The sequence below is a fragment of the Centropristis striata genome, chromosome 18 (genome assembly GCF_030273125.1).
Source record: "Centropristis striata isolate RG_2023a ecotype Rhode Island chromosome 18, C.striata_1.0, whole genome shotgun sequence".
Lineage (NCBI taxonomy): Eukaryota > Metazoa > Chordata > Actinopteri > Perciformes > Serranidae > Centropristis > Centropristis striata.
Window position 1 is genome coordinate 22,800,203 of NC_081534.1, and position 26,246 is coordinate 22,826,448.

General features: G+C 38.9%; 1 protein-coding gene across 1 annotated transcript in view; it reads right to left on the reverse strand.

Annotated features, from left to right (window-relative positions):
* fut8b (fucosyltransferase 8b (alpha (1,6) fucosyltransferase)) overlaps positions 1 to 6,703 on the reverse strand; it is a 108,585-nt gene extending 101,882 nt beyond the window's left edge. Inside the window, exon 1 of the mRNA XM_059355992.1 lies at positions 6,476 to 6,703. The gene's annotated coding sequence lies outside the window, so the exon portion shown is untranslated. The remainder of the gene's footprint in view (positions 1 to 6,475) is intronic.
* Between the last annotated feature and the right edge of the window lie 19,543 nt (positions 6,704 to 26,246).

A 26,246-nucleotide genomic window follows, 5' to 3' on the forward strand; every position in this document is an offset into this window, starting at 1 on the left:
ATATGAATAAAACTGGCCTGACTTGACTATCAGGAAGTTTATCTCTATTCTCTGCAAAGAGGATGCTTCCATCTGCAGTGCCTCAATGCAGATTCTGCAGTATATTCACAGTGTGACTGCTGTCTGATTGCTACCCTGCTGTCTTCCAGAGCGCCATGCTGCGCCAGGTGACAGGACTCCTGCAACGGAAATCCAATCAGGCCAATCCTCTACGATCCCTCACAATCCTCTCAGCCGCCGCCGTACACCGCCAACCATCAGTAACACACACTGCACATGCTACACACACTTACAATGAACTCTTTGAAAGCTAGACGGACACATGCACATTAACCACCTCACCTCCTCTGAACTTGGCACAGATGTTGGAGGGGGCTTAGTGCTAAGCGAGACACTGAATACCTCCCGGCTATGAGGACTTCGCAGTGTAGCTGACCTTACATCATGACCTCACATGGGAGGTCACAGAGATGAATATTCCCTTGGGGATCAATAGTGTAACAGCAAAAATCCACAAACACTCCCCTGCCATGGCAAAATAACCCTCCAGGAAGCAAGACTGGCACCAATGACAAAAACAGCCCCCCGCCTGTGAGAAAGATAATGCAGGCCTTTCATCATGGTCCAGGTCCCACTTTCCAGGGGCCTGGGGTTGAACCCACTCTGGACCTGTGTGGAGGTCACACACAGGCCAACCAATACCAGCCAGCACTGGATCAGATACCACTGGCTAAATGGAGGCCATTCAATAGTCCTCATGTGTGTGGGTAGAGGTGAAGTGGCTGCTGGGAATTTGGGCTTCCTGTTGAAAGCAGAATAATATCTACAAACCCCCATGCAGAGGCAAGCCTGTCACACAACCTTTCTACCCAAGTGTGGGAAATGCACCCATTCTGTCAGATGAGCTCATGGTCTTGTTCTTTTCTATTCCCATGTGTGTGTCTTTGTGGGCCTGTGCATTCTGTGTTCTGGCTGTGAAATGAATTTGGGCTATTGTCACTGTGATCCTAATGGCCAGCATCTGGCTCTCTGGCGCTCTTTTTTATTTTTTGGGGTGGAGAGGGAGTGCATGGTGGAGGAGTGGGAGTGAGGTGGGTGATCTGACTGCTTACGCCTCAAGCTGCGCAGCTGTCCCAATTACTACCTCTCTCTTCTCTCCTAATTTTCCCTCCGTACCCATCTGCCTCTTCCATCCTCCAAATCTCTGTCCCTTCCATGCGTAGATGCCTCTAGTGTGGGTTGACGCTTCCAGGAGCCCCCCATGCTAGAAAGAGATCTTTTAGAGGGCCAAAGTAGGTTTAGATACTGTTTTAAGTTTGACGCTGTGGGGTGCATAAGAGCCAGACAGTGCAGTATCTTGTCATGCGGCTGAGAATTTTTAGCAGCGTCCCTGAATCCCTCCAGCCCTCCATGCCTGCTCTGATCCTGGCCTGAGCTGGGGACTCAGAGGGGCTGACAAGGCTGTTTGATGGGCCATAGGCACTAAGCATCAGGGGATTTTGTGGGTAGGTGGGTGGCTGGCTGGCAGCGAGAAGGGGGGCTGTTTGTGTCCCACAGCGAGTCCTTCAGCAACTTCTGATGAGCTAAAAATTCTCAGTGTGTGTCATACCCATGTGAATACAGTTCCTCATGCAGAGGAGGCTCCACAAAGTTCACTGCATTCTTCTTGTACTGTTGCTGAGCACAGACAGATATTATTATAGTGTGCATGCCTATATATAACTGATGGGCATTTTTTCATGCATATAATTATTATAGTACTCAAATACTCGCAAATTTTAAGTTGCATAGGACTTATGAGTTGTTGTTTTTATTAGTTAACAACCATCACTGTTGAACGGACATGACTCTGACTGAACGTAATATATAACAAATAATTAAATAATGACAAGGAGGTCACGCATTTCTTTCTTTCCTTTCACAATAGATGCCTGAGACATATATGCAACACCAAAGCTTACCTCAAAAAACTTAGATTTTGCTAATGGCTTGTCATAGAAGCACTTCATAGTGTCACAAGGCAAAAAATACAAAAACAATGCAAGCCATGTACCCTATATGTTTAATTCTGTTGTCCAAATCAAGTACTTGAGTCTTCATGTACATCCCTAACATATATATGTATTAACAGTTCATAAACACAAATTAACACCAAAGGCACATAGGTGGCTGTGCAACAAGGGCTAGTTAGGTTCTTTCTACTGCAAAGGAGGGAAAAAAAGGGGAAGGAGAGAATTTAAGCGCTGCATGTGGATGGGTACATGCCTATTTCTGGACGGCTCCAATGAGCCGAGAAGAAATGTCGTAAGACCCACTTCCCAGCTCAGGCTGCAGCAGCAATAACTCCCCAAGATACAGCAAAAGCAAGCACACATAAGTGCGCGCACACGCACACATACACACACACACACACACACACACACAAGTACACATCCTCTCTGATGTGAGAGCACTGCAGGCCGGGCAGCCTCCCTGCAGGGCCAAACAGAGCTGGGGCAGCACACTCTTTGAGGGGGAGTCCAGGTCAGGATCTCTGACTGGTCCACCTCGCCTCAACCCAAACCCAACACACATTCACACATGCTCCAAACCCACCCAAGACAGCTGAGGCTAAGGCATTATGTGATCTAGATCCAGTCCCTACACAAATCCAATCTGATGCCACATGGCTATCGGGCCAAGCTCCTATTGTGGCTGTCTGACTGAATTCCTATTCAGAAGTCCCTTTCTTCCCGCCTGTCTTTAGACATTCAGCTGAGTAAGACAGGTAGACAAGCAACGAGACATTTAGACAGGCAGACAGCAGGACAGGCCTGCTGGGGCCCTTTCTTTTTCTGCTGCCGGAGAATGCTATCAGCCTGGATCAGGCTAGGCTGCTCAAGCTGAGCTTCAGCAGCCTCACGGCCCGGCTCACTTTTCTCCATGGAAACCTGCCCCACACTCGCCCTGTGATTGGCTCGTACGATCGCTAGACAGACACTCTGTCTTACAATACAGATAATAATGGCCCTCTCGTAGGATGAGAGCAGGAGAAGAGTGATGGCAGAAAAGCCTTTTTCCTACAGATTTTGCCCTTTTAGAGAGGCTGCGTTCTGCAAGAAACCACAGGTATGTGCCTGCACCTGACACAGCCCCTGCTCCGATGCACCAGACGTCACTAAGACTCCCTGCAAAGTCATTAACATCTTAAGAGGTTAATGATTATTTTCTCATGTCTTTAGAGGTGTCTTTAAAACCTGGTGGGTAGAGGAGACAGAAAACGGGTATTAAGCACCACTCTCATACAAAAAAATGCCTGCCAAATGCCAAAACCGGACATTGTTCACTGAACCATATGCATGAACCAGCTTCTCTTTATCTGCCTTGTCTTGGCAAACCAAGTGTTTAATAATATGACTCAGAAATGGATGTGTTTCCATGTATCCATAATCATTTCAGTGTTTTCTTTCCTCAAAGCAGATACAACAAAGGCAAAATCTTCTTTTCAATGGCTTCTACTCTATTTACAGTACATTGTTTGGAATTGGGGAGCAGAAAATACCCTGCACAGAGATTAACAATACCGACAAAACAATGCTTCCTCTTTGGGTAGCATTGTTACTGCAGCTCGCTACAAGCATTGCCGTGTCTTGCATAGCCTCTTCACTTCAACGTTTCTTTTTTGTTTGTTGCATGGGGCCCCCAAACTGGGAACATGTCTTCAAAATGTGCTGTTTGTTTCCTCCATAGCTCTATTCAGCCTTCTCTCCTCATCCATCTGACGTTTTCAGGGGGGGAAAAAAGGATATATCTGGGACAACAGGGTGCAAAAAAGGGGATGTATGAACAGCACACTGAAGCCAATATCAAGCATTATACACACACAGTACAGTGAGCCAAAACACTGTGATGCTTGAAATTAGAATGGCTTTTCATGCAAACAGAGGCACTTGCTGTGCAGGTGACAGGCTGGTATTGCAGACAGAATTGAAATGAAAAACAAATCCTACTGCTATTTTAAATAAAACTCTACTTGGCAGAGGCTTGCTGTGCTAAACCAAACAGAGAAATGGAGCTTTCCACGTGACAAATGTGCACAGTGTTAAATACAGATAAAACTATGAAATGAGTCACCGCCCATTTTTGCTCACCGCACCGCATCTAACCTCTTTGGCAGAGCAACACTAATATGTTTAATGAACTCATTAGTCAAAAATGAAGACAGACAGTGGCATGAGGCATGGAAGGTGGAAGCACAAAGGGCAGAGAGAGAAGGAGGGAAACAGAAGAAGAGGAAGGAGAGAAAATAGCGAGGCGGAGGGGGGGCTACCTCTCTAGAAAGCTACTTCTCTCTTGTATTATAGATGCAGTATCATGTGTTACAGTAGCTACATGGTAGCAAAAGCAACAATTGTCCGATGCAATCAACTCGACAAGCAGAAACAACACACACTTAGAGCCAATCTGCAAAAAAACTTAAAACCTGCCAAGGGTTAGCTTGAGTGTTATCACTACTATTTAATATAAGTGCTTCATCAAAATTACACAGCCTGGAATGAATGAACTGCTCTAATGTAATTGTTTGCACTTGGCTGATATAAATGGGTCCACCCATGGCTATGCCCATTCATTCCCAAAATGGCAAAGCCCAGATCAAAGCAAATTGTTGCCAAAGCATGAGTCACTTTGCTTTATGTAGAATAATTGGCTCCTGACAGTTTAAAACTGTTCAAATTTAAACAGGAGTCTATCTGAAGCAGTACATTCCTCTTAAATCCAAGACAGAGCTCCCCTGCCATCGCATAGACTGCTGTCACTGCAATATATATGGCTGTTTACTTATTCATGAATGGGCGAGGGCTACTAACTCAATCAATCTGCTTCCAGTTACCCAGGCTGACTTTATTAGATAACATTAATGATGCATTAGTTGTCCATAGGTGTTGAGTTTCCCCCTTGTCAGCAGTGACAATTCAAATGAGAACACAATGGATATTGGTTGCAAAATGGATCGAAACTTGGGGATAATTGTGACACTATACAAGACTATGAGCCAATAATTTATCATCAGACAATATGCTGTCAAAGAAATAGAAAAAAACAGTGTGTGCCACAGGGATGAAATATGTCTTGTAATATCACCTGAAGACATTAAGTGACATGTGATACTACAAAAAATCCATCTGCATCTAGATGGCAGATTAATTTATTGCAAAAAAAAAAAGATATTGCACCTGTTTTTCATTGATTCTGTCATATTGCATTAGATTAAAAAGAGCACACTGTTCCTTTCTTGACATGCTTTCAGCTTCAGATCATGACGATATTACTCCCATCCGTATACTGAGAGTTGTGCACCACTATGAGAGCACACATCTTCCAATGCTGCTGGGAATTGAACCTCTAGCCTCACCAGCACTGACGCCAGACTCTATCAGTTGAGCTACACTGAACACACACACCGTCTGCTGCCATCTGTATTATCATCAGCTCTGCAAAGTGTGTGTGTGTGTGTGTGAGAGAGAGAGAGAGAGAGAGAGAGAGAGAGAGAGAGAGAGAGAGAGAGAGAGAGAGAGAGAGATGGGGATGGGAGCAGAAAGCACCCTGCTCTGCATCCCTCTCTGACTGTCCTCATGTGATGAAGATGAAGCTAGAACTGAGCTGTGTGGGTTGTTTTTTTTATACATATATATCCTAATCACATATCAGGCCTCATTACACATTAACCACACCTCCAGATACTGAAAACAAACGCACGCCTGGCTGTGGTGATTATTACAAAGCCATTCCCTGATACTAGCAGCGGTGCACCGAGGCTGAAACACAGGCTTTGTCTGCCACACATAAAAACCCACAAGAAGGATAACACATACACACATACACACACTTGTCAAGACACCTCCCCATGTCATGTGTCTTTATTTTCGCGTTATGAGTGTGAGTGTGTGTCTGCGAGGGTGGAGGTCATTTCACTCTCATTTAACGGTGGGAACTCACCCTCGACAAACAGAAAACAAACGCAGACAGACAGCTAGCTTATATGCTACACGCTCCTAGCACTGTTGATGCCGTTAGCTGTGTGAAAAAAAGAAAAATGCCGCTAAAATAAACCGCTAATAAACACGGCACGGTTTCAGGTAATGCCGCGGTCTTATAAGACGTTTCAGGCTAAACTGCCGCGGCCGTTACGCGGATACACTGTTTTGAACACTTGCTTTCCCCCAAACGCGAATAATAAGCAACAAAGGGGGGACGCGGGGCGGTTTATTTGGGTATAACGCACCGAAGTATGAACGCAACATCCCCCATAAAGCAGAGCGAAAAACACCCGAGTAACGGCGCTGGTATAACGGGACCAGAGATTCCTACCTACCGTGACCGCTATTTGGTCACCGTGAGCTCAGCAGCGACGCAGTCAACAGGCCGGGATGTAATCTATGAGCTCCGTATATAGCTCCTATGTTTCCGCCATGCAGCAGCGGTTGTTATCACCCACCTTGACATGATACACCGGCTTCCAGCGGCATCCGACCGGGGCTGCGGGGACCGGGTCTGACGCAGCGGGCAGCCGAGATTTGTTGCTCCAGAAAATGTAAGTGGAAAGGCTGCGGCGGAAACAGGAACTGGGAGAGCTGGGATCTGTGAATCCAGCAGTCGAGGCTGCTCTGTGGGGATCTGTTGGATGGCCGGTGTCAAAGCAGACCGGAGAGGGGGGAAACCTAGTTTCCGGTCATAGATTTTCAAATTAATGGGCGGCATGGCTGCTAAGTACATAGACTGTATGGAGTACAGTAACAGTATGTTTCTGGCATATGAAGGAATTATAATAAGTTTTATTTTATTCTATTATATTTTATTCTATTAACTATACAAATAAGCACAAATAAATTTGCTTTCAATTTAAATTTGATGTATAATTTGTACTATCTTTTTTTTTTTATTCATTGAGTGTTGTAATGTACATTTGACTACTTCACCAAAATGGAAATACATTTGTTTCTATTTTGTATTTGGTGTCTGGTCTAAATTATTTAATACAAGCAGTAATAATACATTATTGTTATTATTATTATTATTATTATTATTATTATTATTATTATTATTAATAATAATAATAATAATAATAATAATAATAATAATAATAATAATAATTCTTACAAAAAATCCAGCATGCAGAAGTTACAAGTTGCCTACAAGGATGCAATGAGAATTTTCCTCTAGGTTCCCAGAGAAGGGAGTGCTCGTCAGATGTTTGTATCTGTAGGAGTTAGCACACTAAAAGCACTTGTTGTTGTTTTGCTTGTCTTGTTTTGTTTGTTTTTATCTGTCCTGTCTTGTGTGGCTTTTAGACATGAGTCTGGTAAATAAACTGAATTGAATAATAATAATAATTATTATTATTATTATAAATAATTGAAATGTTCTTCTAATTGAAAAAGTCTTTATTTCTTTGTTATATTTTGCTAATTTTACTGCACTCTTATTGTATCATTGTATTTCAATATTTATTGTCTATTTTCAACTTATTTTATTTATTCATTTTTATGTCCCTCATAAATATCTTAATAGCATACATATGCATTGTGTAGAAAACAATTGTAAAAGTGACTGCATAAATAGGCCTACACTTTCATCCATAATTTATTTATTTGTTTATTTAACAAAATATTTACTCCTACATACATATATTTTAATAATACACAACTGCTTTTCAGACAATAAAAAGGAGAGGAAGAAGAGGAAGAAGACTATTCACAGTTTTGAAAAATACCATAAGACAAATAGGTGTTAGTTTTGGTCAAACTCACAATCAAACCAGCACACCACCATTTACAACTTGTAATGGAGACCCAATGTAAATACAGTGACTGTATTCCCTATGCATCTGTTTTTAAAGTTTAATCGTTGGGCCATTTATTTTGAAGGCACGGCGGTCTGATTTCCTGATTGTGTGTGGCTCTCGCTGGCTGACTTGACTCCTGATGGAAGTAGGATGGAGTGGAAGCTGCAGTGCGCACACCAGTGTCAGGTTATTGTACTGCAGTCGGGCTCATTGACAGAGCTGGTGCCACTGGGGCGATGGAGGGTGCAGCTCCCCCCCCCGAAGGGTGACACTCAGCTTGACCTTCAGACTGGCACAGCATCAGCACAGGGCAGAGGCTCTGACATCTTATACACTCAAGTGTAATATTGCCTTCAGTCCTCATTCATATCAAAAGGCATCATGTTACCATTTGTTCCCCAATAACAGCATCATCACTTATCTGTTACAGCCTAGATTGCTGGTTTCAAATCACATTTCCTCAAAACAGTCAGCGACAATTCAGTACTGCTCATTTGAGTGTTGAGAGAAACCAAATAGGTTTGATAGTCAATGTTTTTTTTTTTTTTTATCTTTCTTGATAACTCTGGTCAGTTGTGACAATGTGTCTAGACAGATGAAGCAAACTTTTCGACAGTTTTCACCATGGAAACTGAGATTTCACAATAGGCCGCCATTGATCAGATGCTCAGCTGAGATAGATATCCCAAATTATGATATCAATATCTTTTATCCATCTGTCTGCCAGAAAGTAGCAGTTTCGACATCTACAGAGAAAGAAAAGACTCCTAGTACACATTTAAGTACATCTGAGTAGTGTGTTTTGAATTGAATTGTGGGGACAACATGTATTCACAAGGTCACATGTGGATGTTGGGACAAAAAAACGTTTCTCACATGTTAAACCATCAACCGTCTTGAGACTTAAGACTCCGATGCAGAAGTGAGAAAGTGTGAAGCGCTAGAACAAAGAGAATGGAAGTGAAAGTGGTTTCAGATTTACTGTCTCGTTTCAGGGAAATATGTGTTTTTTTAGATGTAATTTGTTGTACATCCTGCACCACAGACAGATAGCCCATACGTCTCCATCACGTTGAATAGAAGTCTGTGCAAGAAAAACATTTCATAAGTAAAACCAAAACTATTTGCAAAGTTAGATCCTCTTTGCAAGAGCAATTACACAGTTACAGAGCGGAAGTGCAGAAAACACAAAGCAATATATTGGATATCAAGCGTGTTTGGCTTCACTGACAATTTGCTGAAGGTAATAAAAAAGTAATCTAAGAGTAGTGAATTGTTGTCTGCTACATAAGTACAGTATGACTTATAGGATGAGTACTAAATGTCAGTCTTCTTGTCTTTTTACAGTTCTGCACATGTCAGCTTTTTGAGAGGTTGATTATTTATGTACTGTAAAAGATAATATGGTGCAAAGCTTCATTTGTAAATAGCATACCTGAGTGGACAGTGCTTCTGGACAAGTCATCAGTTTGGCAGCTATAAACCATCGCTGCAAAGAAAGGCCGGGCATAATTGAGCTCAGCAGTATTCCGGTGGAGGCCTGCTTATTCAGTAATTCACAGTCATGGTTCAGATTACATGACATTCATTTTAATTCAGTCACTTTTATTCAGCAGAAAAATTCATTAATTTGAAAACGGCTCTACAAAGATGTTTCTCATTTGCTTTTTTATGTCTTTTGCCACCACACAGGACGAATATTAGTGCCGTAGCTTCTAATTATTGTGAATAAATATCCGTTCAATGCTTAATAATTGACCAGAGTAAGGGTCAAGAGTGTTTCCAAGCAAAAGGAAAGGAAAGAGAAGCCATAAAAAGCAGCCCTGTGTGTAATAAGTGTGTGTGGATGGGTGCTGTGAACAGTAAACAGGCTTTCAGGTAGTAATTTGTTTCCCTTGAACATGTAATTTACTGTACCACTCTCTGTGAACTACTGCATATGGATGTTTCTCTATCCCCCCTTTTTCAGTCTCACTTGAGAATTAAGCCACTAAATCAAATTCATAATACCCAAAGGCTTTTCATTTGTTGTTGTTTCCCCATCCATCTTTGAAAAATATCCAGTGTGCCTCTGAGAGGTCTCACTCCGGTGGCGAGGAGCTGAATCACAATAACAACCACCACCTACATTCGCTACACACATATTTTCCGTCTGACTTAAGCGGTCTCGGCTCCTAAAAGGTGATGCAGCAGCGCCTTCATGTGGCGGAAAGGGCACAGTGCCGCGTCTCTGAGTGGGTGAAGGGAGAAACCGGTGTGAAACATTTTTTCTTGGCAGCGTAGGTGTTAGTTAAAAGAAGAAATATGACTCAGAGGACCTTTCAGTTTTGTTTTATCTACCGGGCTTAATTTTATTCCCAGGAAAGTGACTCATGGTTCAAAGGGTCACTTATAATTGCCGTCATGCAGAACACCATGCACTGCTGCAGAGACACCTGCACCCACCACCCACCACCCACCACCCTCCCAAACACACAACAACATCTCTCCAGTCAGCAGTGATATCATCATCAGTGTTGTTCCTGGCGTGGGCGGAGGCAGGTCGATCCCTCCTGACCTTTTTGTCTCTGCTGACCTTTTCAGATTGAGAAACAGAGGAAGAGTTTCTGAAAAGGAGAACATGTGAACTCTGTTCACCTGGAAGAAAAGTTGGAGTGGAGCGGCTACAGAACCAGCCAAAAGTACAGATGCATGTCAATAAATTAGAATAGCATAGAAAAGTTTATTTATGTCAGTAATTAACTCAAAAAGTGGAAATAACACATTATATAGATCCATTACACACAGAATGAAACACTCCATGTCCTAATTTATTTAATTTCTTCTAATAATAATGATTATGACATACATTTAATGAAGACCTAAAATGAATTGCCTCAAAAAATGTAATATTACAAAAGACCAATTTAAAAAGGAATGTTCAATATGGAAATATTGGCCTCTAAAAAGTATGTCCATCTATATGACTCAATACTTGGTTGGGGCTATTTGACTTGAACTACTGGAAATTGACTTTTCCACCATATTCTAATGTATTGAGATGCACCTGTACATGGAGCACAAAGTGTCCGATGCTGCATTATGTATGTAAATTTAGCCTGGTAATCAGACTGAATTGCTAGTTAATTTTAGGAGAAAATAAATAAATAAGGGATGAGGATAGCGGTTCTGTAAGCAGGCTCACACAGATGCACACTGGGGCAAGTGTCACTTTTCATGGCTCACGAAACGTATCTACGAAACAGAAACAAAATGGAACAGAATAATTAAAATCTCATCAGAGTTTCATTAGAATAGCATTACCATATTAATCCGTAACACTTGGGAAGGAATGCATCACCACGGCACTTGTTAAAATGTATTATGTGCAACAAAACATTTCCTGAAATGTGTGACACTTAAAACATTTTAATGAAGAAAAATGCTAAATGCGGTCTAAATTCATAACATGTCGCTGCAGAACTTACTTACTACTTAAATTCTGGCAAGGAGCTTTGTGGTTGCAGAATATTTTTAGGATAGTGACATCTTCTGCATTTAAAGACGTGGTTTGTAAAAGCTGGATCTTGTAAGCAAGAACTCTTTAAACAAAACATCTCCTGGACGTGGGGAATTAGCCCAAGGTTAAATACCTGGAGGAGAGGCATTCGATAGGAATACTAAGTGTGATCCAGCTGGGGAGCGTGTTTATGTTCCCTCGGCACTATGTTCCCTCAGTTCAGTGCCTCTGCAAAGGAAGTATTAATATTGTTCTGTCTGTCTGTCTGTTGTCATGTACAGGTGCATCTCAATACATTAGAATATGATGGAAAAGTCCATTTCCAGTAGTTCAAGTCAAATAGCCCCAACCAAGTATTGAGTGCATATAGATGGACATACTTTGCCAAGATTTCCATATTAAACATACTTTTTAAAATTGGTCTTTTGCAATATTCAAGTGTTTTGAGACACTGAATTTTAGGTCTTTATCAATGGCTATAATCATTATTATTAGAAGCAATTAAATAAATTAAGATGTGCATTGTTTCATTCTGTGTGTAATGGACCTATACTGCCCTACCAAGCCTAACTGCAGTGATTACATTTTTGGTCGAAATTGAGTTATAACTAAAAATGAACTCCTTGATGTCTGCTTTATCTTGTGACAAAGTTTTAGATTTAATTTTTTCTTTATTTCAGAGAAATAATAGTGTGATACAGTGTAGCCTTGTATTTCTATAATGTGTTGAATCATGAAGACAAGAATAATATAAATTATAAGTAAGTAAAAAAGTGAGATAAATTCATATTTAGACTAAGATATAACATTACTTTATAATATTAAGTCTAAAATACACAACTCTTTGAATAGAATTGTTAAACACTTTTGTAGTACTGTACTGCACTGTGTTTGTGCATTACTATTAGATCCTTTTACAGCAATGCAAAGAGTGCAGTAACTACATTTTTGGGGTCAAAGGCTAAATAAATCTTCATGATTTTTGAGCATAAAAATGACATCATCAATACATGTAGAAATGAGTGTCATATCACTTACCTACCTATAACCCATTTGGCTGCCCAGTTAAAAAATGTTTGAAACTTCAAAGCAATTTTTCTCAGTTTTACCCTTTAAGTAGTTACCACAGTTTGGCTTTGTAGGGCAGAATATAATGTGTTATTTCCACTTTTTGAATTGAATTATTGACATAAATAAACTTTTCTATGATATTGTAATTTGTTGAGATGCATGTGTATTGTTTGCACAATATCTCATGAAGTTATAAACAGAAATGAATGTGTGTCAAGGACAAACATGTCAAAATGTTGATGCTAAGGGTATGTAGTGCCTAAGTTGTTGTTGAGAGACCACAAGGCCTAATGTGGGGTTTTAAAAATCTTCATAAGGGAACAATGGGCTGAGGGAACATAAGGCCTAATTTGGGATGGAGGGTCGGTCCATGAGGGAACACGGGATCTAATATGGGGCCGACCAACCACCAACCTGTTGATATTGTAAGATTGACTTCTGGGGCTCCAGGTCCAAATGTTTTTCTTAAACACACCAAATCTTTAAAGCTTTTAAAATACCTTCAACTAGGTGTAATTTCCCCTGACTCTCACTGACTGGACCAGCAAATCAATGGAGCAAAAGTTCTATTACTGGGGAAATATCGCCATCTATAGATCCACCCTAGCATTATCATGGGGAGTTGTTTTATGCTTCGACTACCACCACCAACACTACTACTATGCTATTTACTTAACCCTCCTGTTGTCCTCGGGTCAAAATGACCCGCCACTGTGTTAAAAACCAAAAAAAAATCCCCTAAACGATATTTTTTTTACTTGAAATTTTATGACTTTTCCCAGATTGGCACCAACAGTAGAAAAAGTGAAATGTTGCTTTTATTCACATTTCCATGTAAGCTGTACAAAAAAAGGTACAAAGGTGGTCTTCGGGTCAAAATGACCCGTGAGGCAAAAAGAGTTGAAATCAAGGTCACAGAGTTATTTACACAACACAGAATGTTACAATGTTTTAGTTGTGTCTCAGATCAATCAGTAGCAGAACTAAACAAGACAAATCAGGTGGTCGTCTCGCGGACTGCTGTGCCTTTGATCAGTCTCAGATCAATTAGTAGTAAACGTGAACAAGACAGTAGCAGACGTAAACAACACAAAGGCGTTCTCGCAGACTGCAGAGCTCTTTTTCTGTGGATTTCCAGAGGTTATAAAGGTGCTGCAGATGACAGGACCCCGAATTCTGTCTGTGCTGAAGCCATGAGTGTGCGTTATAACGTTGAAGAGGCTCTAGAGCAGATTTTTTCAGATGTCCAGCAAGACAACTCTGATTCAGAAGAGGAAGTGGAGGATGTATCAGAAGAAGAAGATGGGGAGGAATACAACCCAGAGCATGATGAATCATCTTCAGAAGAAGAAGAAAACCCTGAAGCTGAAAGAGAGACTTTCCTTTCAATAAATGGCAAAATAACATGGTCCTCAGCAGCATATGACCAACATGGCAGGCATGCAGAACACAACGTCATTTTCTTTTCTTAAGCTATAGAAATACAAGTGAAGAGGGAAAACTCAGGTATTCACACATTTTGTGGTGAATGACAAGTTGTTTCTTCAAGCAAGATGAAATTTGGTGTTTAAATTCAATTAAGCTGCTTATATTGGGGGTTTAGTGAAGACGGGTCATTTTGAATATAATAGAGTTCTGTTGGCCTCATATTTAATTCTGAGTATTGAAGACTGCAGAAGGTTACAGTGGGTGCCAAAGGGTCAACCGCCAAAGGAGTGGAAGCTACAACAGGATACATTCAAACTCAAAAAACATTCATTATGAATTTCCTCACTGCCTAATTGCATCTGACTGACATTTGCACTTGTAATGTACTTACCTCTTGCTAAATTGCATCTATCATGATAGTCTTCAGTATTTGAAATTTTTAGTATTTCAGTAGTGAGTATTTCATTTTTCTAGATTTAGTATTTTAGCATTTTAAACATTAGCCTATTTTTATGTGCAATCACCTTACTTGAATTCTGTTTTGACAGTGTGTTATCTCATACATTTTTACAGTTGTTTACATTATATACATTGCTGCTTTCTGTGCCTTTAATTGCCCCCCAGGGACAAATTAAGTGTTTTGGAAATTTTGAATTTGAATTTAAATTCCTGGCTGTGCGGAGCATTTAGTTGGGATTGTTGGGGATCCTTTATTTACAAATTTGTCAGCTAAACATTAATTCTGTGAACTCGACTCCAGCTTTTTACAACAAAAATAGTAATGCTGACTAGGAAAACTGTCTTGCCAAATTTCTAACCTATGTAACTTTTTGCCCCTTTTAGGTGGCAGGAGTGAAATGAGTCATTCTCAACATCTGTTGTGTTACAGTTTCAGAATGATAAAGAAAAAGGTAAGTATGGTAGTAGGCTCAACAGGGGAAAAAAATCCCCTTGGCAATTATTATTTTTCAATCAATGTACAGCTTTAGGTGTTGGATCATCTGGCTCCGCCCCTGTATATGGATGTTGCTATTGGTAGTTAACAATGAAGCCTTACCTGCATTATTGACTGAACAGGAGGAACAGTGGAAGGCTTGACTGGTCTGACATCAGTAAAATAACATAAACTAAGTATGCAAACATGCAGTGAGCCCCTCTTGAACATCATTCTGATAAGTGAGCTGTGATGTGAAAAATAAACAAGGAGTATTACATTTCAAGTGGAAAACACCTTTCAAAAGTATTGCATTGCATGTGTTGGAATCAATATGAACAGAAATGAGAATAAAACAAGGATGAATTTTCTTGGAAGTTGCTCATTAAAGGTTATATTGAATTTTGGAGTGAGCTCAGAACCAATAAAGCCCTTATAACCTCTAATACTGATGGAATGAGTGGCACAGATGATATTCTAAATCTATTGTAGAAGCATTATTATGGTTTTTTTAATTGCAAGCATGGCAAAAAGTCAACCTCCCATTAAAGACTTCAATAAGGAGACGTTAGTGAGGTCTGATGAGGATCTGTCCATTCTAAAGTGGCTGCCATTTATTAGAGGGTGAGTGCTTTTTCCACCTCTATGCATTTCCTCTCTCCGCCACAGGGTGGCACTGCTGCACACATACAGAGTTATGAGCATGGAGCTTATTCAACTTCTCAAAGCAAAAGATTTACAGAATAAAACAAAAGGTAAATGGGTTAAAACTGAACAAAAACACAGAAAAAGAGAGTAAAAAGGAAGATTTTGAGCACAAGTCAGTAGGTGAAAGTTGGCCTAAAGACTACCTTTAAAAAACTCCTGAAGACCCAGCTCTTAAGAGAGCATCTTCTCTTCTAGCACCACAACAATTCTACCCCTTAACCAATTGTCACTAGCACTTATTGCTGCACTAACGGCTCTTATTGCACCATACCTTGATTGTTCCTCTTTTTCCTGTAAGTCGCTTTGGATAAAAGAGTCTGCTAAATTACTAAATGTAAATGTAAATGTTAGACTGAACTAATACCAGTGGCTCAAATCTTTACATTTGCATCTACACCGAACAAATACCTAGACATCTCGCTCTGTTTGTTATCACACTGTTCGTGTTTATTGCCGGTTTAATGAGCAGTGCAACAGTCTGTGATTCTGTATCATCAGTGCTTCTCTAATCAGTCTGCAAGCAGCGATCTCTGTTTAGTTTCAGTGTGTGAACTGCAGCTGCCAGGTTGTATAATTCGGCTTTTATAGAAGTGTGAATTTGATGGATTTGGATGGAAAATAGAGCATTTGTTAGGATTTATCAGAAACAGATGTATGATGATTAATTCGCTGGTGTGCATTGAGTGAGGCTGTTTCCACTCTGATGCTTTTCTGCAGCTGGTGTTCTGCCTGTATACAATCAGGACAGGGCAATAACTCAGTGTTACTGCATGTTACCTTTATATTATGATATGATTATATTGTGCTTTATTAAATTCTGCTGTCAGGTTATCAGAGCAGTTTATTGCATATTTTTAACAGTAATTGTGCCATATCATGCATGGATGCATGCCATTTATTTATGAAATTTGAGCTTGCAATGGCACTAAACTGCAATTATCTTAATTTATATACTGATATTTGAACATATAATGATATCACTGTGTTCAAGGGCGTCATGCTGTTAAATGCATTTTAGACTACCCAGTGTCTCAAAACAACATTTTCCCAGGCTTTACAAAAGGCTGTGGTATTGATACACCAATTATTATTCCTTGCCATATCAGACCCTGAGGTCAATTTTGTGCATGTTAAGAATTTCATGCCACGTTTCACAGTTTAAATGCATTTAAGTGCACCATGTGATCCTTTGGGGGGGTTACTGTTTTTCAACAACTTGTTAACTAAAGTGTAACACTGATTAAAGCATTTCTTTTTTCAATAAATAACTGAGATGAGTATCTGTAAAACATCATGTCCTGCTCTAACTTTTATAAAACTTGAGGGGAAGAATATATTCAATAATTTCCCAGTAAATTATTTTATGTCAACTGTATGAATGAAGAAATCTAAATCAATAAGAAAAGTGTTTGAAATTAAAGCAACGTTATGCAACTTTTTTTTAAAAGCTGAAATAATATCTCTAAAACCATTTTATAGAGTTTGATGACTCTTTTATTCCCACTATGCGGCCTGAACACATGTCATTTTGGTGAGAAGGTGAGATCTGCAAAACGTGATATGGTACGAATTCACCAGCTAGCTAAAACAAGAAGTTAGCTCTGGTTTCTCCATATGAACATCCTGCTTTTTAAAAAAGACAAACCTCATTTAATGCATGACCTATAATTTGTAATTGAGCATGTGACAACAACTTGTTTACTGAAGTGTTACACTAATTAAATCTTTTCTTTCAGTTTTTAATAAATAACTGAGATTAGTATCTGTAAAACATCAGGTCATAAATTCTTACTTTTATAGAACTTGATAGAAAGATCATACTTAACAATTTCCCAGCATTTTTTACATTTTGTGTCATAAGCCAGTTTGTCTAAATGATTTAATGTCAACTGTATGAATGAAGAAATCTAACTTAATAAGAAAAGTGTTTGAAATTAAAGCAACATTATGCAACTTTTTGACAGAACTGAAATAACAGCTCTAAAACCATCTTATATAGAGAGATTGTGAATCTTTTATTCCCACTGTGCACTCTGAACATGTGTTCTTGCACTATGTCATTTTGATGAGCAGGTGAGATCTGCAAAACGCAATATGGTACAATTTCATGCACCACCAACTAGCTATAACAAGACGTTAGCTCTGTATCCTCAGTATGGACATCATGTTGTTGTAAAAAGACAAAACTCATTCAATGCATGACTTATACTTTGTAATTGAGCATGTGATCCATTTGGGGGCTACAGTTTTTTCAAGACAACTTGTTTACTGAAGTGTTACACTAATTAAAGCTTTTCTAACAGTTTTCAATAAATAGATGATGAGAGTATCTGTAAAACATTATGTCATAAAGCCTAACTTTTATAAATCTTAATAGAAAGATCTCATTTAATAATTTCCGAGCATTTTTAAAATTTTGTTTCACAAGCCAGTTTGTCTAAATTATTTTATGTGAACTGTATGAATTAAGAAATCAAATCAAATCAAATCAAATCAAACTTTATTTATATAGCGCTTTTCATACATAAAAATGCAACACAAAGTGCTTTACAAAAAATAAGAAAAAACAAACAATAAATAATAAAAATGACAAAACCCACCCCTCCCTCCCCCACATACACATCTGTAAGTATACATACACAAACATGCACACACGCATTTAGTCATGCACGCACACAAACACACTCAGACTCACTCACAGCACAGCAAATCTACCTTAAGTGTTTGAATTAAAGCAACATTATGCAACTTTTAAAAAAAAAATCTTAAATAAAGGCTCAAAAACATTTTACAGAGAGATGGTGAATCTTTTATTTCCACTGTGCACTCTGAACATGTGTTCTTGCATGTGAACATGTGTCATTTTGGTGAGAAGGTGAGATCTGCAAAACACGATACTGTACAATTTCATGCACCACCAGCTAGCTATAAGAAGAAGTTAGCTCTGTGTTCTCAGTATGGACAACATGTTGTTGTAAAAAGACAAAACCCATTCAATGCATGACTTACACTTTGTAATTCAGCAAACTAATGCAAGAGCAGCCAACCACAATATTAACAATGACCACTATATACTGACTTCCTATTATCTTCCCTATTTTAAGTGGTTTTATTGTAGAGCTGCGAGCAACGCATTGATGTCCTCAGCTCCTCTTTGCCTCATTCTCTCTGTTTATCTGACCACACGCTGCCCATCAACTGAAAGGAACCAGAATCAGAAAAAATGATCAATTCTTGCATAATGTTGCTTTAAGGTTAACACAAGTTTAGGAAAAGCTAATAACATTCAATAAAATATATTTTTTTAAACTTAAAAAGTAAAAAATAAATAAAAATATAATAATAATAAATACATAAGAATATTTTAAATAAAATAAATTCAAATGAAAAAAATGTATACACACAGACACACACACACACACACACACACACACACACCTTTTTATTTATTTATATATTTTTTACCTTTTTTACCTTTCTATGTTCCATCCAATGATTGTGACAATGTGATTTAATCTTGACACATAAAGTGTATATCTTCTCAAAACTTTATTAATCCATCTCTTCCAAACACATCACAATGAAAATGAAATCACAATTAACAGAGGATTGTGTCTGAAAACTAAATTATTCCAACTTTTTGGTCAACCTTGTGTAGAGGTAAAGGGAAAAAGAAAAAGTATCAAGCAGAGGGAAAGAAAAAGAAAAACAAATATCTTAAAATAGAAAAACAATCAATAATAATTCATTAAATGCTAATGGTATTGTAGAAGTTTTTTTTCTGCATGGGGGTCCCAGGCATTTCCTCCCCTGGTTGGTCCACACCTTAATGTCACATTACAGTCGTTACTAGCAGTCATCTGAGAGTCACTGGAGTCACATGAATTAAGGTGTGAAAGGTCCGTGAAGATCACATCAGGATGGCTCTGTAACAAGCTAATAAATGGTCACACTTTGTCATTCTGGTCAGGCTTGACTGGCCTGGATTGACGCAGAGAGTCTCCATTGAACCATTTGTCTTCTCTCTCTGAAATGTTACATCGCTGATCACAAAGACGAGTCCATTGTCCTCCTGATGTTGATAGACTGCTGAGTATTAACCTCAGGAGGTCATGAGCTCACTCAACAGTTGATTTGTCTTCATGATGTCTATGTCGGAGCTTTCTTTGCTTCAATGAGTAAAAAAAGAGTGTTGTTACTGTGTTGTTACTGTGAAGCATATTACACTTAAGAATTTTCTTTTTTTAAAACATTCCTTATGTCTTTTTTCAATATTCTCTATTGTAAATGTCTCTATTTTATGTTATGTCTCAACATTTTGCTAACTGTATTTGCACAAAAACACTAATTCTTATGTCTTGTTGTATTGTCATGTCATGTTTGTGCCAGATGTTGTCGTCAGCACAATCAAAATAGCAGAAATAGCTATTTATATGCACAGGTGAGGTTAAAGCACCAATCATTAAAGAGAAAACATAAGTACATAATTTAATCCATCTGTGAAGGAACCTCCCAGAAACTGCATCTTCTAATACAGGATGTGTGATTAAAAAGCAAGTTAATTAATAGCAATAGAAAGAAAAACAGAAAAGTGTCACAGGCTCATATAAAACTGAATGCACCAAAAAGGACACATAAGGCAAGAGACTATATATAAAGAGCTATATGATCCAGATTAATAATAAAAGATGCATACTTTAAAAAAAGTGGTATTCAAGACAGATATACCCTCTAAAGGGAAAATTATTCTATACTGAAAACTGTCCAAAAAGCAAAAATATACTATACAAACTCCCTCTAATGGCAACACATGACATACGCCTGGAAATATATTCAGAGCTTTATGATCCTGTTTGTCTAAATCATTTGAATTTCTTCAAAAATAATCAAAATATAGAAAGGACAAATAGCATATGCATTTTAAGTAAGCCTTATATAAGAATTGTTAAATAAAAAAAACAGCAAGCACTTTGAACTTGTTTCTTATCACTTTTTAAAAAAGAAAAGAAAGTTTATCCTGACTTTAAAGCTTCTTTACTTTGGAACTTTCGTAGAAATGTATTGAGATAAAGTATTTGTCTTTCAAATGTACAATGTACATAGCAAATAAAAGTCATATGTTTGCAAAAACAATAATACTAAGTAAAGCACAGATACTAAAAAAGGACTTAAGTACAGTGTACTTTGTTACTGTCCTCGCCTGTAAATAGTATAAAGCTATGACCACAGAGTTGCTCAAGCCCTCTCCTCATTACAGACTTCTTCATCTTCTTTCTTTTTCTTCTTCCTATTGTGTTTTACCCGCGGTTGGCAACCAGTGTAGTTGGTGTGATACTGCCACCTTCTGTCCCGATTTAAAAATGGTGAGTATAGAAACAGCAATGCCAGCGGTGCAAAATGCATTCAAATATTAAGTATTTTAAGTTTACACTGAACATTTGTTATCACATAACTTACTAAACTTGTGTTCAAAGTCAAGCAAAACATATGCATAAACAAATACCAGAATATTTAGCTAAAAGATATTAAACGTCATTTTGATACATTGCCAGTTAAGTTAATTAATGCCTTCTCGGTCGCTAAAGTAATTGTTAATTAATTTCTATGCGTCATATGATATTGTACTATGTGCAAAGTATATTTAGCTATGCCATTCAGTAAATTATACAGTTGTTTATTGTGTAAACAGGGACCGACAGTACGCTATAATCCTTTATTGTTATTTATAAATAACTGTTTTTAAACTGCAGCGCTGAATTTAAGCAGGACGTCCAATTACGCAATGAGGCACTCCTGCATACTGGGAAGGCTGTTCTATTTGTGCGTTACACCAGTGAAAGGAAGGACTCTGGCCTCGTCTCTGGAGGACCCGACTCTGAAGGACCCGACTCTGAAGGACCCGACTCTGAAGGAAGGATCCCACCAAGGAAGGATCCTTGACTTTGGGATACAGCTACTGTCTGGGCATCGCCAGTCAGTGTCAGTGGCCGCTGGCGTCGCTGTTTCTACGCTCGCCATTTTTAAATCTCCCTGTAGACCAGTGTGCGCAATGCTTTATGGGTATGCGGGGCGCACGGAGGATACACACATGCATCCTTGAAATTTGGGCAAAAGAAGGACTCTGTCCTCCGGAGCATCCTGGACATTGGGACAGTCCTTCGGCTTATGACGATGACGTAGTATCCTACAAATTCAGCTGTTTGAGGATCCTTCCTTAACTTTGGGATATAGCCACTGTTTCCGTTTTTGTACTGAATGTACTAGTAAAGTGAACGAAAGCCCTGATTGGCTCTCTGACTCTGTATCAGTCAGTCCGTGATATGCTCACTGAACATAGTGGTACAGTGAACGCCCTGTGAGAGTTGCCGTCGCTCACCCCCACTCTCCCTCTCGTATATCTCCAAGAGGGAAGTACTGCCAACTATTATATTTAATAATTAGAAGTTGATTATTATAGCAGCTTTCATTTTGCAAACTGTAGCTTTATCCAATTAAATTCTCAGCTCACTGGCTTATTCAGGAACGGCTGTTCTCAGTTCACTTAGTGAGCAGAACTGAACGCTCGGCCGAGTTTCAGCCCAGCGAGTTCTGATACTCAATCCTAGATCTGGATAGGCACTAGATGATTCAGTGAACAAATCTTTTGTACTTATCTTTTAAATGAACAGATTCTAGTAATTCAGTACACTGAAAAGAAGTGCTATTACCATCACTGATGACCATGTCAAATAGCTCAAATCCTAGATCAAGACAGCCCAGTAAAATATCACGTGAAGTATAAATGGATAATAAAGAATACATCAACACAATCTTAATAAATGGAACCTAATATAGTGTGGATCCTGATAGATTATAAGAAGCAGCCCATCAGCAGTTCTGTGTTCAAACCCTTTGAGATCTGAGTATGTTATGTATGAATCCAATATTCTGTCCTCTGTAATGGAAATCCACCCCTGTGGCCAAACCTTTTAAAATGATGTATCATTTCTATACCTTGAAATTTAAGGGAACATACATCATGGTCGGCTGAATTGAAGTGTCTAACCACAGGGGATTTATCATTTCTATTCCTTATACTACTGTATGTTCAGATATCGTAGTACTTAGTTCTACCTATATATGCTAACATGCAACGACGTTTAAAGAGATAAACTGCACATTTGCTTCTGCAAGAAATCCTCCTCAGGGAGGTTCAAATGTATCTCCTCTAACTGTAGGCCCTGCATCCTTAATGATCTTGTTTACCTGCAAGCCAATCTACTTAATCTTGATAAGAGTAGATCTTCTCATATTGATCTGGTGCAATTACATAAATACGTGAAATAATCAATTCCTGCAGTCCCTGTTATGTTGCAGAGGCCCTCTGAAACATAACAGGGTTTTGCACACATAATGGCGCCACACTCGCCCACAGAAGCAAATTACATTAGGTCACAGTCCCCATTTATTCCTAGTACAGCTGTAAAATCACATAAAATATCAGGATCTGCTCCAAATGCACTTCATGTACAACAAAGTGCTTTGGGATGTGGAAGCGACCTCTAGGAATGTAAATAATCTGTGACATTTCATTTACTTTTGCTTTCTGAACAGTAGATGGCAGTGTTGCATCGTGTCTGCACAGAGTCACAATCATGTATGAGACTGAATCCAGCAGGACACAGCTGCATCTTTACATGTTGCTCTTTCTATTTAAACTGGGCTGGGCTGTGTGCATGGATTAAACACAGTAAAATATGTGGTTTTATTTAGCGCACTGCTTAATCCCTGTTTATTTTGCTGTTTCATGTAATGTACATGGCCTCACCAGGGAAATGTGGAGAGTAGTGAAATTAACTGATAGAAAAATGGTGAAAATGAGATAAATGCTGCAGTGATGGGAGGCTTTCTCTTCTGGTCGGCGCGCCTCCAGCAGGTGTCACTGAAGCCTCGCAATAGCTCTCACTGCAGTCTCCACCTAACTACTGTAACCATATCTGTGTCCACTCTCACTGCTCCACAGCAACACCATCATCATCATTACCATCATCCTTACGATCATGATGCTGAAACATATGCCCTACAAAATTAAAAGGCTGCCAACATAAATGCATCAATACACCTGATCTAATAATATATTTAGAATATATAAAACAACCTGTTAGCGGCCATTCTGCATAGTGAGTACTTTTATTTTTGATGCTTTAAGTACATTTTGATGCTGATACTTTTGTGCTTTTTGTAAGTTTTGAATGCAGGACTTTTACTCATAGTGGAATAATTTCACAGTGTGGTATTAGAACCTTTACTTAAGTAAGGGGTCTGAATACTTTTTCCAACACTGGAAGATGAAAGATGCAGCAAGCAGCAAAAATATGACTGCAGTGATGCAAAATGACCACAAAGAGGCTCTAAATTACTGAAAATAGACACATAATAACCAAAAAAAACTTACACATGCTGACTACAGTAACCCAAAATGAATACTAAAACACACAAAACGACCACAAAGAACTGTAAAAATTAATAAAAATAGATGCACAACAATCACAAAGACTTGAAAATGGCTAAGAGTAGATGCAAAGTCACCACAATAGTTGCAAAATGACTATAAGAAGACATACAATGGCTAAAAATGTATGCACAACAATGACAAAGACTTTAAAATGACTAAAAGAAGATGCAAACTCACCACAAAAGTTGCAAAACGTAAATAGATGCAAAATTACTGCAAAAAGACACAAGACAACCACAAAACTTGGCGCTAGTTGGCACACAGAACTATCTGAGAAGCTGTCATTGGAAACTGTTTGGAAAAGGCCAAACACTTTGAAAAAATATTTGGCAGGTGATTAGTTGAACCATCTGTCTGTCAGCATCACACACTGTCTGTGCTGAAACCAGTCAGGAGACAAGCCTTCGCTGCTGTTCTCTGCTCTTCTTTTAATCAAGCATCTGCGATAACTTCTTAAGGAGACACCTCTCTGGGTCTTCACACACACTGAAACCACGCCCATACCTGCCAGTAGCTCCTATCAGGATGCTGATCGGTCAGAACGTCCTGTTGTTGGACTCTGAGTAAACGAACCTGGTCTCACAGGAATCCGTGAAATAGCCACGGATTCGCTTAACTCAAAATCCGTGGGATAGCCACAGAATCACTCAAATTTTCGTGAAACTGACACGGATTTCGCTACAACTCAAGTTAATGACAGTCATATCCCGTTGCTATTCTATATACAACATAAAAAGTGATTATGTACATTTACTGAGTGAATATTTAGAAAATAAAACATATATTTCTCGCTAGAAATGTGATCAAAATCCATTTTTATGCAGAAACTAAGTCAAAATATTGATTTTTTCACTAAAATGAGAGAACTATGGATATGGATATGACTGTCATTAACTTGTATTGTAGCGAAATCTGTGTCAGTTTCACGGAAATTTGAGTTATTCCGTGGCTATTCCACGGATTTTGAGTTAAGCAAATCCGTGGCTATTTCACAGATTCCAGTGATACCATATTGGAGAAAACATGGATTTGCGATCTTGTGATCTGCAATTCTTCAGTGATCTTGGGATATCACGAGAATACAGCTGCCATGCAAGTAAAAATGGCCACAAAGAGATGCAAATGATTAAAAATACATGCAAAATGACTTAAAATAGATGCAAAATGACTACATTGGCCCGTTGTCCCGATATAGTATGTCCATGAAAACACTTGAACTAACCATTACTTTCATAGTCAATTAATCTGCACATTTTTATCCATAAAATGTTGGAAAATCTTGAAAAAATGGCCAACACTTTTTTCCCAGGGTTATCTTCAAATGACTTGTTATTTTCCCAAACTAAACTTCTCACATTAGAGAAGTTGCACCTTGCTGCTTCACTCTGTTTTCCATCATTATATCATTGGACTGCTGGTCGAAGAAAACAAGCAATTAGAAGGCGCACCTTGGACTCGGGGAGATTGTGATGAACATTTTAAAAGATACACTGACAGTTTGCTGACTAAATGGTATAAAATAATCAATAAATTATATCAGTTGATAATGTTAGCTTCATCCTTAATTGGAAACTCTCTCTCCCCTCTGTAATAGGGGAAAAGCTGTCTGCACATGCTGTGTAGCCTGTCACAGGTTTTACCACTCATTCATGAGGCTTCATTAATTTTACTGACTTGTGGCGAGTTCCCAGCATTTGTTCATTTTCAATCCCAGCATATCCAATTTCATCTCCGTCGTGTCATTTCCACCTTTATTTCTCGTAAAAGCTGCTGAGTCACATGGCTGTTTGTGCACTGCAGAGTAAATACTGTAGAGTGAATGACTGTGCTGCAGCTCCACAACACCTCGAGGTCATCAACTTACAGATTTTTCTTTTTTTTTAACAGAGTTGATTTCAAGATCTCTCCATCGTCTGTGAAGCTGACATCTGCTCCCAAATGACTCTACCTTCATGGTTGATGGCGGTACCTGTGTTTACTGTCAAAACGTAGGTTAAATGACTCCAGCGCTTCCATCTGTGGCAGCCTGACATTTAGACTTAATGAGAAGTAAAGCTGTGCAACTATGAGACTCATCAGTAGCTACACTCAGTTTGAAAATGCCACCTATCTGGCTGCAATGTAAAACAAGTGAGCAAGGTCAAGCTCCGCACATAAGGGCACTTCCAAATCAGGTACTGTACTCCAGCCTGGGTGGAAAATCCTTGTCACCCCCGTAAGAAAGATTGTGCTAAAGCACCATCTCATACTCAGCATGTCAAGTGGAGATTTAAATTGAATCCTGGTGGTT